The 11,087-nt window shown below is 38.8% G+C and overlaps 2 long non-coding RNA genes across 2 annotated transcripts; both read left to right on the top strand.

The window, feature by feature from the left end:
- The first annotated feature begins 2,140 nt into the window (after window positions 1-2,140).
- LOC137464354 (uncharacterized) lies at window positions 2,141-4,887 on the top strand. Its single transcript, XR_010994205.1, has 3 exons — window positions 2,141-2,195; window positions 4,092-4,218; window positions 4,460-4,887. It is a non-coding gene; the product is annotated as an uncharacterized lncRNA (long non-coding RNA).
- A 1,594-nt stretch (window positions 4,888-6,481) lies between these two features.
- Window positions 6,482-9,476, top strand: LOC137465275 (uncharacterized). Its single transcript, XR_010994606.1, has 3 exons — window positions 6,482-6,661; window positions 8,634-8,800; window positions 9,354-9,476. It is a non-coding gene; the product is annotated as an uncharacterized lncRNA (long non-coding RNA).
- The last annotated feature ends 1,611 nt before the right edge of the window (window positions 9,477-11,087 follow it).

Here is an 11,087-nt window from a genome sequence, read left to right as displayed (position 1 = left end):
GAGGAAGTTCCAGGAGATACTGAACTTATCTTATTTGTCTCTTAGACTGATTGACTAATTTGACAAGCTTTATCAATAATCAGAGAAAAAGCCTTTTGCAAAGTTTTGCCTAAATGAAATCATGATGTTATTTTAAAATGCTACATCAATGATAGCAGGTCTCAATACTTATAGGAAATGCAGTTAAGCCAAAAGACCATTTCAACAGAAGTACTGTGGATTTGGAATGGACAGTCGATTACCTATAAAGTACTTTCTCAGAGATTAACACCACGTTAAAAAAAAAGTATGGTTTTTAGAATATAGTGTAATTGCTGCTGGTACTCCTTTACTGTAATCTATTGTCCGAAAAGGAAATTAGGAGCTAATAGCTTTGAAACACTATAAAGCCAGTAGGACATAAGTGTAGGAACTGTAATGTATACAGACCAACTTTTAGAGGACAATAACATGTTCTTGCTGCATCCTTATCATACAATTTATTTATAGACAGTAAAATTAAAATTTGTTGCAACCAAACTAAAATATAGCTGGTAAAACTTTTCCCCCATCGTTGTTCTCTCTCTCTGTCTCTCTCTCTCTCTTTTTAAACCTTTATAATCTAATCAACAGACACTGACATATGTTATATACAACTGGCATATTGTCTGTCAGTATCAAAATGTGTTGGGTTTCTGTGGCCAGATTTTGGTAGTGGTAGCTACAGGGCTGGATTCTGTGAGAAGATGCCAGAAGCTTCCTCCATGTCTGGCATGGCCTGGAGCCAGGACAGATGTCCTGCTGGATGAGGCTGAGGCAATCAAACTTGGTGGTAATGCTTCGCGGATAACACATTTAAGAAAGGAAAAGTTATTGCACAGATGTAATTGTGGACAGACAAGAGTGAAGTGAGAACATGTGAGAGGAACAGCCCTGCAGACACCAAGGTCAGTGCAGCAGGAGAGGCAGGAGGTGCTCCAGGCAGCAGAGCTGGGATTCCCCTGCAGCCCCTGGTGCAGACCATGGTGAAGCAGCTGTGCCCCTGCAGCCCAGGGAGGTCCATGGGGATGCTGAGATCCACCTACAGCACATGGAGGAGCCCCAGGCTGGAGCAGGTGGGTGCCTGAGAAGAAGCTGTGACCCCCTGGGAGAGCTGTGCTGTAACAAGCTCCTGACAGGGGCCTGAAGACCTGTGGACAGAGCCCAGGCTGGAACAGATCTCCTGGCAGGACTTGTGACCCTGTGGGGGACCCATGCTGAAGCAGGCTGTGCCTGAAGGACTGCACCGTGTGGAGCAGTGACCCACGTTGGAGCAGTTTGTGGAGAACTATTTCCATGGGATGGACTCACATTGGAGAAGTTAATGGAGAATTGTCTCCTGTGGGAGAGACCCCATGCTGGAGTGAGGGAAAGACTTTTTCCTGAACAGAGGCAGAAACATGTGATGAACTGAATGTAATCCCCATTCCCTGTCTCCCTGCACCACTTAGAGAAAAAAGGTAGAGCTTGGGAAAGAGGGAGGGATGAGGGGAAAGGGTTTATAAAATTAATTTTGCTTTTCATTATCCTGCTCTGATTTTTCATTAATTATTTCAATAATATCCACAGTTCAAATCCATTTTGCCCTTGACAGTATTTCATGAGTGATCTCTCTCTGCCCTTATCTCAACTCATGGGCTGGGACACTGGGGAGCTGGGACAGACTCTGTCACCAAAGAGAGGCATTGCAGAAAGTGAAGTGGCAGGAAGGCAGAATTAAGTCCCTGATGCATAAGGGAGATTTGGTGATTGATAAGGACAGTCTAGCTTTGAACAAACCCATCCCTGAAAGAGTTCTCACAAAGGGAAGGGTTCAATATTTAAAACATTGCCAGGATGCATTTCCTGGCATTGGAACTGGAGGCAGAGGAATTTAGGGACTCCCACGCTTCAGAGGTGTCTGTGCTCTTCATGGGGATCTTGATGCTGCCAGATGCAATGCAGATTGTGGGTGCCCTAATGCACTTAAGGTCATCATGACAAAGCTGCAAGCATAGGGAACACCATGTCTGTGACACATGCTTAGGAACAAAGCAATGACAAGGTCATAAGTACCTCCTCCAGTCTTGCAAGTCTGTGAAGAAATATGGGAAGAAAAAAGCCAGATGTGATGTCCAAGCAAGAATATTTTGTGAAGCAATGTGTGATGACAATATTTCCAAACTGGAAATAGGATGGTAAACACTTGCTTTCAGTCAGTTTTTCTGGGTTTAAGTTACTTTAATTTTATGCTTGATTTCTGCTTTTTGAAGTACTGTTAAATATACCACCATTCAAACTAAGTAGTTTATCTGCCTTCAGCATCTGCATTTCTGTGGTTGTGTGCACTTCACAATAACACGGAGTTATCAGCACACACTTGGGTGTACACCCTGTGACCACAAAACTGCCCTGTTCAGTTCCTTGTGCAGAAGGGCAGTGTCTATATAGCCTGCACATGCTTGCATATCTCCCAGTAGAGCATCAGGGAGTGGAAAGCAAAAACACTTGCCAGTGCCTGAGTAAGAGCATTTGGGCAGGCACTGGATATCAGCCTATGACTCTAGAGGGATCATGCCATGAGAATAGCTATTAGACTTCAAATTGTAGCCAACACTGGGCTTAGACTAAACCACAGGAATTAATTTACTGTATAGTAGAGGGAAAATCTGGCCTAAATGTATTCTGTGTATTATTGCTTTCTTAATAGGGTTACACCAATGCGGATAAAAATATCAATCCATTCATCTGAACAAGCAAAGCAGCAAACCACAAAAAGAGGGAATCCAGCCTAATTCTTTGTGAAAAATGTTTCCTCCCCCTCAGCCCCTTACATGTCCCACTGAGCAGGGACAAAACTTTTCAAAACAATGATGGTAAAAGAATTGCAACTCCTGTATCTGTTTTCATTTAGCAAATACTTACAAACCTATTTCAAATATTTTTAAGAGGCATTTTTGCCTTCCTTTTTAGCAAATACTTATAGAACTTACTAGTAAAAACATAGTGCTCATTAATTCAATAAACCAGAAAAGTCAATGTACTTTAAATTAAAACATAATAATAGAACTGATTCAATTATCTTAATAAAATCTAAATAAGTGTCTATACTGTGTTTTATCTTTACCTGAAGAAATGGAACTGGCATCCACAGATGAGATGAACCACATATGATTTACACAAAGCAGCATTCTAGGCTTTCCATTCTGACTTCTAGCCCAAAACACTCCATTTCTGGTGGTGTGCCATGGGCTCCATAGTTCAAGTTGTTAAAAACTACTTCCAGAGAGTATCACTATGTGAACCAAAACCACTCTGACAGCAGAGCTGATTGCTGCAATGATGTTTTGATGTGCCTATAAAGGAAATTCAGAGATATCCATTGAGAAATTGCAACAAACTATATTTCATTTGTGTATTGTGGACTCCTTTTGTCACAAAGGGAGAAATAATGTTGCCTTGAGCAGACATACATAGATTCTAAATGCTCTTCCAAAGACAATTTTCCTGTACTGAACATATAAATCCTAACTTAGAGTTACAGCAGACAGAATAATTTATTATAGTTAGCATTTTTTCCTGCAAGTTACTCCATTTCATATATTAATTCTTTTTCCAGAACTCTTTTGGAGCAGTGCCACGACTCTTCTTAAGTAATTCTTGGCGAGCACGACCAGCAATTACCACACACGCTGTGGCCTCAATGTTTTAAAATCTATATTTTTAATACAAAAGTTCTTCATTTTTAGTGTACAAAAGCCATTGTATTGTTTTCATGTCCCAGTGAATATTACTCTAAAGATATTATTTCAGAAGTTGTGCACAGGCATGTTGCTAAAATAAGACTGGATTCAGAGTCATGGCAAAAATACACGTTTGCACATTCAAAATGTGGTACATATGAATATTCTCAAATTTGTTTTGAAAGCATTCTTTCTGTTGCACTGCTGCCAGCAAACATTTTTATTAGAATACTCCAATGGGATTACATAAAAGGGAGGCAAACACAACCAAAACAAGTCTTTTTTTATGTGATCAAATATTCATGGAAATTCTTTGCCATGCTAATTAAAACCTTTTTATTCTGTTCTCAGAGGATTTTCTAGATCCACAGTATTTTTTCTGCCAAGACATGTGGTGTTAACCTGTAGTGAGGCAGTGTGGAAGAAGCAGAAGTCATGTTTATTTGCACTTGTGGTGTGACTCACCCAGGTCTCCAAGGTAAGGTACCATTCCCCTACAGAGCAGCTTTGTACATGTAATAAATGTTTACAATGGCAAATTATGACAGACCTTACATGTATTTTAATAAATTATTAGAAAATACTAAATTATTAAGTTAAGAAAAATGTGGCAAAATGTGTTCTAGACATTAACAGCACCCAGGATAAATTTGTATAGTAAATAATTGAAACTGGAAGTCAGGAAAATTAAAAAAATTACTATAAATTTGGTTTTAAAGAGCGTGGCAATTGAGAAGGTTTGAAGAATAACAGTGCTGGAATTCCTCAAGGATCTTGGCATCACTTTTGTTTTACATTTTCAATAATCATTGTTTAAGACTGTAGGAAGGAAACCTGAGCATGATGTCGATGCAACAAGGTATGCTGTTATGATGACAGATTTGGAAGGAATTGCCAAGGCAGGTGAAAATTGGGGTATCATACAGAAAGGACTCTGAGGAAAAAAAAAGATAAAAACAGGATGAAATTCAATAGCTGAAAATAGGATGTCATGCACAAGTGATTATTCACAGTATTCTGAAACAAGGAGAAGACTTTTTGCTGAAAGTGATTCAGAAAAAGAAGTATGTAAATACCTATCAACCCATGGGAGGTTTGCTGTGCATCACAGGCATAACACAGACACAGACAAATTGAAGGTGGCACCAGGGTGTGCTAAATGTAGTATTTCCACCAGAAATAGGGAAGGTCATGCCTTTTACAATTTAAGTTTACAACGTTTAACTGTTGTACAGTGCATATCTGAATCGTTCATGCTCAGAGGGACTGAAATGTGAAATGGAATAATGAGGGAAATTAGGATTCTGCTATCATCTGACCTGAGAAAAGATTGGCTTTGCATGTTAGTGAAAATAGAAGTTGGAGGTGGTTCTCTATGGACTATGCAAATAGGTCAGAAGGAATGCACCTGAAATGGGGAGCATGTTATAAACCTTCAGACCCCTTGGTTTCTAGAACAACCTAGCAGCTCCATCGATACTGGGGTCTCTCTTACCCAGAGGCTTTCTGTCTTCCTAATTGCATAGCAACAAACATTGTTCTCCGTCAAAAGTTCACAGAGGTTGTTTTCCACAGGTTCAATGGTAGGGTGGCACGGACACACCAGCTGCACACTGGATCCCTTGGGAATTTCATGGTAGTTTATGAGGAGAAGTTGTTTTAGTTAGTGGCCTTTGCTTGTGTAGATATTCTGTTTCCACTGTTGAACAGGAAGATGCTGCTTGGATGGGTGGATCCAGCCCATGGGCCATGTTGGGTAACAGGGCTATCAGAAAACCACTAATATATAATTACTTCATACCCTTTACTGTGGCATTCATTTGTACAAACGGAGCAGAAACCTAAGAAGAAAGTATGCAAAGACTCAATACTATTTAAGAAATAGAAGAGAAAAAGTACAGTCAATCGGATAATAGTTAAAATGTATTTTGAAACATTTTGAGGAGCAGTGATTGCCAGAATTCCTAGTCTAAGCTGCCTTATCTGCTACCTTACTTCCAATCACCTAAGGAAGATGGTGATGCCTAGATTTTTATATTTTTTTATATATTCTAATATTTTTTGTGAGGTCTTAGCCTCACAAAGCACTTGAATGTTGTGCCATTTATACAACACATTACAGATTGTTTTTGCTGAACTGCTGGGCTGAAGCTTTTTCCAGTCCAGTTTTCAATCTCTCCTGTGAGAAGAGTGAGAAAAGTCCTGAAAAGCAAATTTTCATTTTTACCTCAACATTTCACTAAAAAAAAGCCCTCTGGATTTGTAAATATGAGCAAGGAAATCTTGATGCATTTACCTTTCAAGACACATATCACACAAATATAAGTATTACCATCAGTGTTGTTTATACAGCTACCATTTACAAATCAGACTAGATACCAAACACAACACACTAAGAAGAATAAAATTTTAGCGTTTTTGGACCTTTGGCCTAAAAAAAGAGCAAAAAGAGCTTTCTGTAAAAGCTTTCCACAAAGCAGGACTCAAGTGAAGTTTCCTCCAAGCTGTTAAAGGTGTCCACATTAGGGAATTTTGTAACAGATTTTTCTAAAATTATGTTCTAAAAAGCTCCTTGGAAAACCTACTTTTTCCCCTTCTTTCTCAGGCACTCATATATATTTTATCCAAATATACTTAAAAAGATGCCATTTTGTAAATGCAAATAGCTATTGCAAACTTGTATCAACACTGACTACCAGTGAAATGCTTTTCTAACACCAGGATGTTATTTCCACAGAGAAGGAGGAAGGAAGAAAGCATGTGATTGAACTGTTTAGTCAAAAACTGGAAGCACAATTAATGTAAAAATCTCAAAAATCATTTTAAAGTCTTCCTCTCAAGGAACCCTCAGGAGCTTCTACAGCTCCCCTCACTACACCATTGACAAAAATCCCTCTTCAGGGGCTTGGCTTTCCAAAGAGGTAAAAGAAGATGAACTAGGTCACATTTAGCAGCTCACAATGGTGCCAAAGTCTCTTTATATTTAAGCACTCAAGTACCACATCTAACTTCTCACAACTACAAGAGTTTATTTACATAAAGCCAACAAACAGTATCTCTGTCAGCGGTACACATGGGGCTGTGCCACTCATAAATGTTTGTGAAATGGAGAAGTTGACATGTTTGCTTGAGAATAAGCATCATATTAATTAAAAATATTCTCAGGGGAACAAAATATAAGCCACAGCAATTGAACTGAGTGGCCTCTGCCCTGTTGTTCAGAAGTCTCTGGGGCAAAGTCAAATGAAGTATAAATCATATGCCTGGGAACTCATAAACAAACAAAAAGGGCAGGGTATGAAGTGGGATTTCATCATCCTTTATATGTAGGTTTATCTGAGTTGATAGCTAATAAATATCTTTGGAATTGCTTATCTGTTGAAAATTAATTGCCTTCTGGAGCAATGTTTCTCTAGAGACAAGTTGTGCTATGCATGAAGCAGAAAAATCTTAAAAGAAGTGGTGCCAAAAAAAAGTACTACCACAGACAGAAGATTTTTGGCTAAAGTTGCATGCATTTGAAGTGGAGGTGTCCTTTGTACTGAAGTCTTCCCAAGGGTGATTGTAACTTCAGTCAGCATGGGGATCGTAAGGGCATACTAAACAACAGAGTACTACACACTCTGTGTTCATATTGCAAGGGCTAGTGCACAGCAACAGTGTTTTACAACTCAGTGAAACATTCACGGAGACCAAACCACAGCTGAACTGGAGCCTAAACAAACCAAACTATAACTTTATTTCTTTTCCCCATGATATTACACAACAGGCAAAGCTAGAAACAAGTATGTGATAATTAAGAGTACCTTCCTGTTTAAATGTCATTTAGCCCCTGTCATTTAGACAGGAAAATCTGTCATTCCAGCCAGGTGAATAAGAGGTATCTTGAGTAACCAGTATGAGATTTCCCTAATTTTCTCTCTGCAATTCCTTTCTCAAAACCTGCTGTGTCCTACACTCCTGGGAGAAGATCTGCTACCAATTCAGTATCTCTTGCTAATGTAATGGGGATCCTGATTCCATTTGGAATTAGCTTGGCAAATCCCATTTGATAAAATCATAGCATCAAACCCATGAAAGTTCCTGCAGTGGAAAGGGACAGTGCTAAATACATACACTGTGTATGTAAATTCTGTACATAATTTTTTAAAGTCTGGTCAGATAGGCAAAGAGATCAAGATGAGCAAGCATTTCCTATCTGGTCTCTCACCTTATATTTCAAAATAAACCAGCCCTTTCAACAAAAAAGTAAAAACTAACAAAAACTAGCGAGTGAAAAAATAGCTGCTTTGTTTCAACAATGAAGTGTGAGCACTTGCCTTTATATCATAGCATTTAAGTAGCAGATTGGTAGTTAATACTGTTGTTATGCTACTAATTTTTTACTCAAAACATTAACTAAATATGGGGAAATAAAAGAGCATCCTTTTATCCTATTGATTGAAAATATTCTTATCCATTATATAATTTACTTGCCAGAAGATTTGCTTTTACAGTGTGAGCTAGTATCAAATATAAAATAAAAATGCATTTAAATTGAATGACAAGCATTGTTGGTGGCAGAGGGAAGAAATGTTGGAATAAAAGACAGCTGACTATGTTCTCCATTTTTAGTGTGCATAAATGTTCCAAATATGCCTTTGAAGTTTGAGATCGGGTGTTGGTTGGCATAAAAGGCCTTCTCACTACAAGTGAAACATAAAAGAATTTTATCTTTCAGTGTTACTTTTTCCAAGTTTAATTAAACCTCATTAAGCTTAACTCCCTTTTGACTCAGCTCTGACAGTAGTCAAACAGAAGTACCATTATGTCAACATCATGCAGAAGACAATGAAGCAGCATCAAAATTTCAGAACAAAGGAATAAGTGAGTCCACACTGTTGTATTTGCCAGAACTGGTCCTGTATCTACTGAGATTTGTATAATTGTTGGTTTAGTGTCAGGCACATGAAGGGAACAAGCTGGTGGAGGTCCAAAAAACACTGTGGGACCCTACCTATATTGCATGTCTGGACTGAAAAACTGAAAGTGCATAAATGTTCCATGACTGTGAGTGCAGGGTGAGATTGCTAGCATGCATGCTAAAATACTCCACCAAGCACTGCCCAAATCTCCCAACAGAGTAGGAAAAATTAAATTTTCTACTCAAAGGTTGTGGGCAAAGTAAATTTTCTTTATAGCAGCACTATTAGAACATTATGGAGAAATGTTTTGTATCTGCACCTTCCCTTTTTATATTAAACAATGGGTTTTTAATACACTATATAAATACTAAAGGTATTGATGTAAGTTTAAAGAATAAAAAACAACTCAGAAAATTATGTGCAAAACCAAAGAAAATAAAAGAAAAATCCTACAATAATGAACAACAACTACAATAATGAACAAAAACTACCAATGGAAAACAGTCAATTTACATTTACAGTGTCTGAGTGTAAAGAGATGATGCAGTAGCAAAGGCAGAATAATGATTGCAGAATAATGAAAATCTTCTTTCTTTTTCAAGCAGAAAGCCAAGGTCAGTCCCACACTTTGGGTATTCTGGAAGACATGCCTAGCTATGTAAAGCAGCAGTTTTTCCTGAGAAAATGTCGTAATGAATTATTTTTTCAGCATTCATTCTGGATGCCTTTGTCAAAGAAGAAAGAGCAGCATCCTTCGCACTACAGAGCACAATGCCATTTTAAGATGCTGCTGTACTGCTGCACAGTACGCGGATGACATATGCAACCTTAAATTCAAGGCCTATTTCAGAATTACAGGTTATTTCATAGAATCATGAAATCATGGAAAAGACTTCAAGATCATCGTGTCCAACTACTAGCTATCAAGTCCACCACCAAACCATATCCTTAGGCAGCGCATTTACATGTCTTTTAAATATCTGCAGGGATGGTGATTCAACCACATCCCTGGGCTACCTGATCCAGAGCTTAATAACCCTTTTAGAAAATAATTTTTTCCTTATGTCTGATCTAAGCATCCTCTGGTGCAACTTGAAGCCATTTCCTCTCTCTTCCTATCCCTTGCTGCTTGTCAGAAAGGACTGACTCCCACCTTATTACTATCTTCTTTCAGGTAGAGGGTGATAAGGTAGCTGAAGAGATAAGGTTCCCCCCTGAGCCTCCTTTTCTCCAGGCTAAACAACCTCAGTTGCCCCAGCTGCTCCTCACAGGACCTGTGTTACAGACCCTTCATGAGCTCCACTGCTCTTCTCTGGACATGCTCCAGTACTTCAATATCTTTCTCGTAGGGAGGCACCTAGAACTGGACACAGGATTTGAGGTGCAACCTCACCAATGCTGAGTACAAGGGGCCATTCTCTGCCCTGGTCCTGCTGGCCACACTATTGCTGATACAGGCCAGGATGCCATTGGCCTTCTTGGCCACCTGGGCACAGTTGGCTCCTGTTCAGCCTCCGTTGACCAGCACCCCCAGCATCTTTTCTGTCAGGCAGCTGTTGCACAAACCTGTAGTTTTGCTATTGTCTATGGTGTGGCGCACAGGGTTATGACATATGAACCATCCTGAAGGAGTCTTAAGGTATCCTTCCTACATTTGTTTTAGCAAATGCTTAATGAGCTTGCTGGACCTTGAAAATTCATTTCTGTGGTATCCATCTTTTCCCATGTATGACTTATTTCAGAACCAAGTTCTATTGCCATTTTTCCTTTCACACACTCAGTAGCGTTGTACCACACTTTGATTATTCAGGGGGGAAACTCTGTCAGCTGGAACATTAAGAAGATACTTTTGAGGCTATCAAAATTTTACATCTGTCCTGCAGATTGCAGTATTTACTTTCCAATTAATTTCCCCAGAAAATTAATTAGCTGTAAATTGTGATGTACTCTTTAAAGAAAGTGTATTGTATGTCCTTTCCTTTGACTTTCATACCTTCAGTAGAACAAAGAATAGATACTTCATCAAAAAATTTCTTCTTGTGAACTACTAATTGAATATTTGTACACATACACCACAATTTCTTTACCACGAGTAATATAACTGTCAAGTACCAAGTAACATCATTCAACATTTACTGAAGTGCACTTCAAGAGAATTGCAACAATACTTTTTCATAAGAATTAAAGCTAATAAGTTGTCTTTATCATCTGATATTTTCCTCTAATGTAGATACTTTGTATTAGTAAATAGACTAGCACAGGTCCAGCTGTGCTTAGATGTTGTGCCAACATCACCAGACTCTGCAGAGTGGACTGTGTGAACACAGCAATGCTGCTTCCAGATCTGAGATAGCTTTGTAAAAGCACAAGGGTTTTTTCATCCCACCAGTAGCTCTGACATCATAAAAGGATTCAGATCTGCATGCAAAAACCAGCTGCAGAG

The sequence above is a fragment of the Anomalospiza imberbis genome, chromosome Z, assembly GCF_031753505.1.
Source record: "Anomalospiza imberbis isolate Cuckoo-Finch-1a 21T00152 chromosome Z, ASM3175350v1, whole genome shotgun sequence".
NCBI lineage: Eukaryota > Metazoa > Chordata > Aves > Passeriformes > Viduidae > Anomalospiza > Anomalospiza imberbis.
Note: the sequence above shows the minus strand (reverse complement) of the source record. Positions and strands in the feature narration are given on the sequence as shown.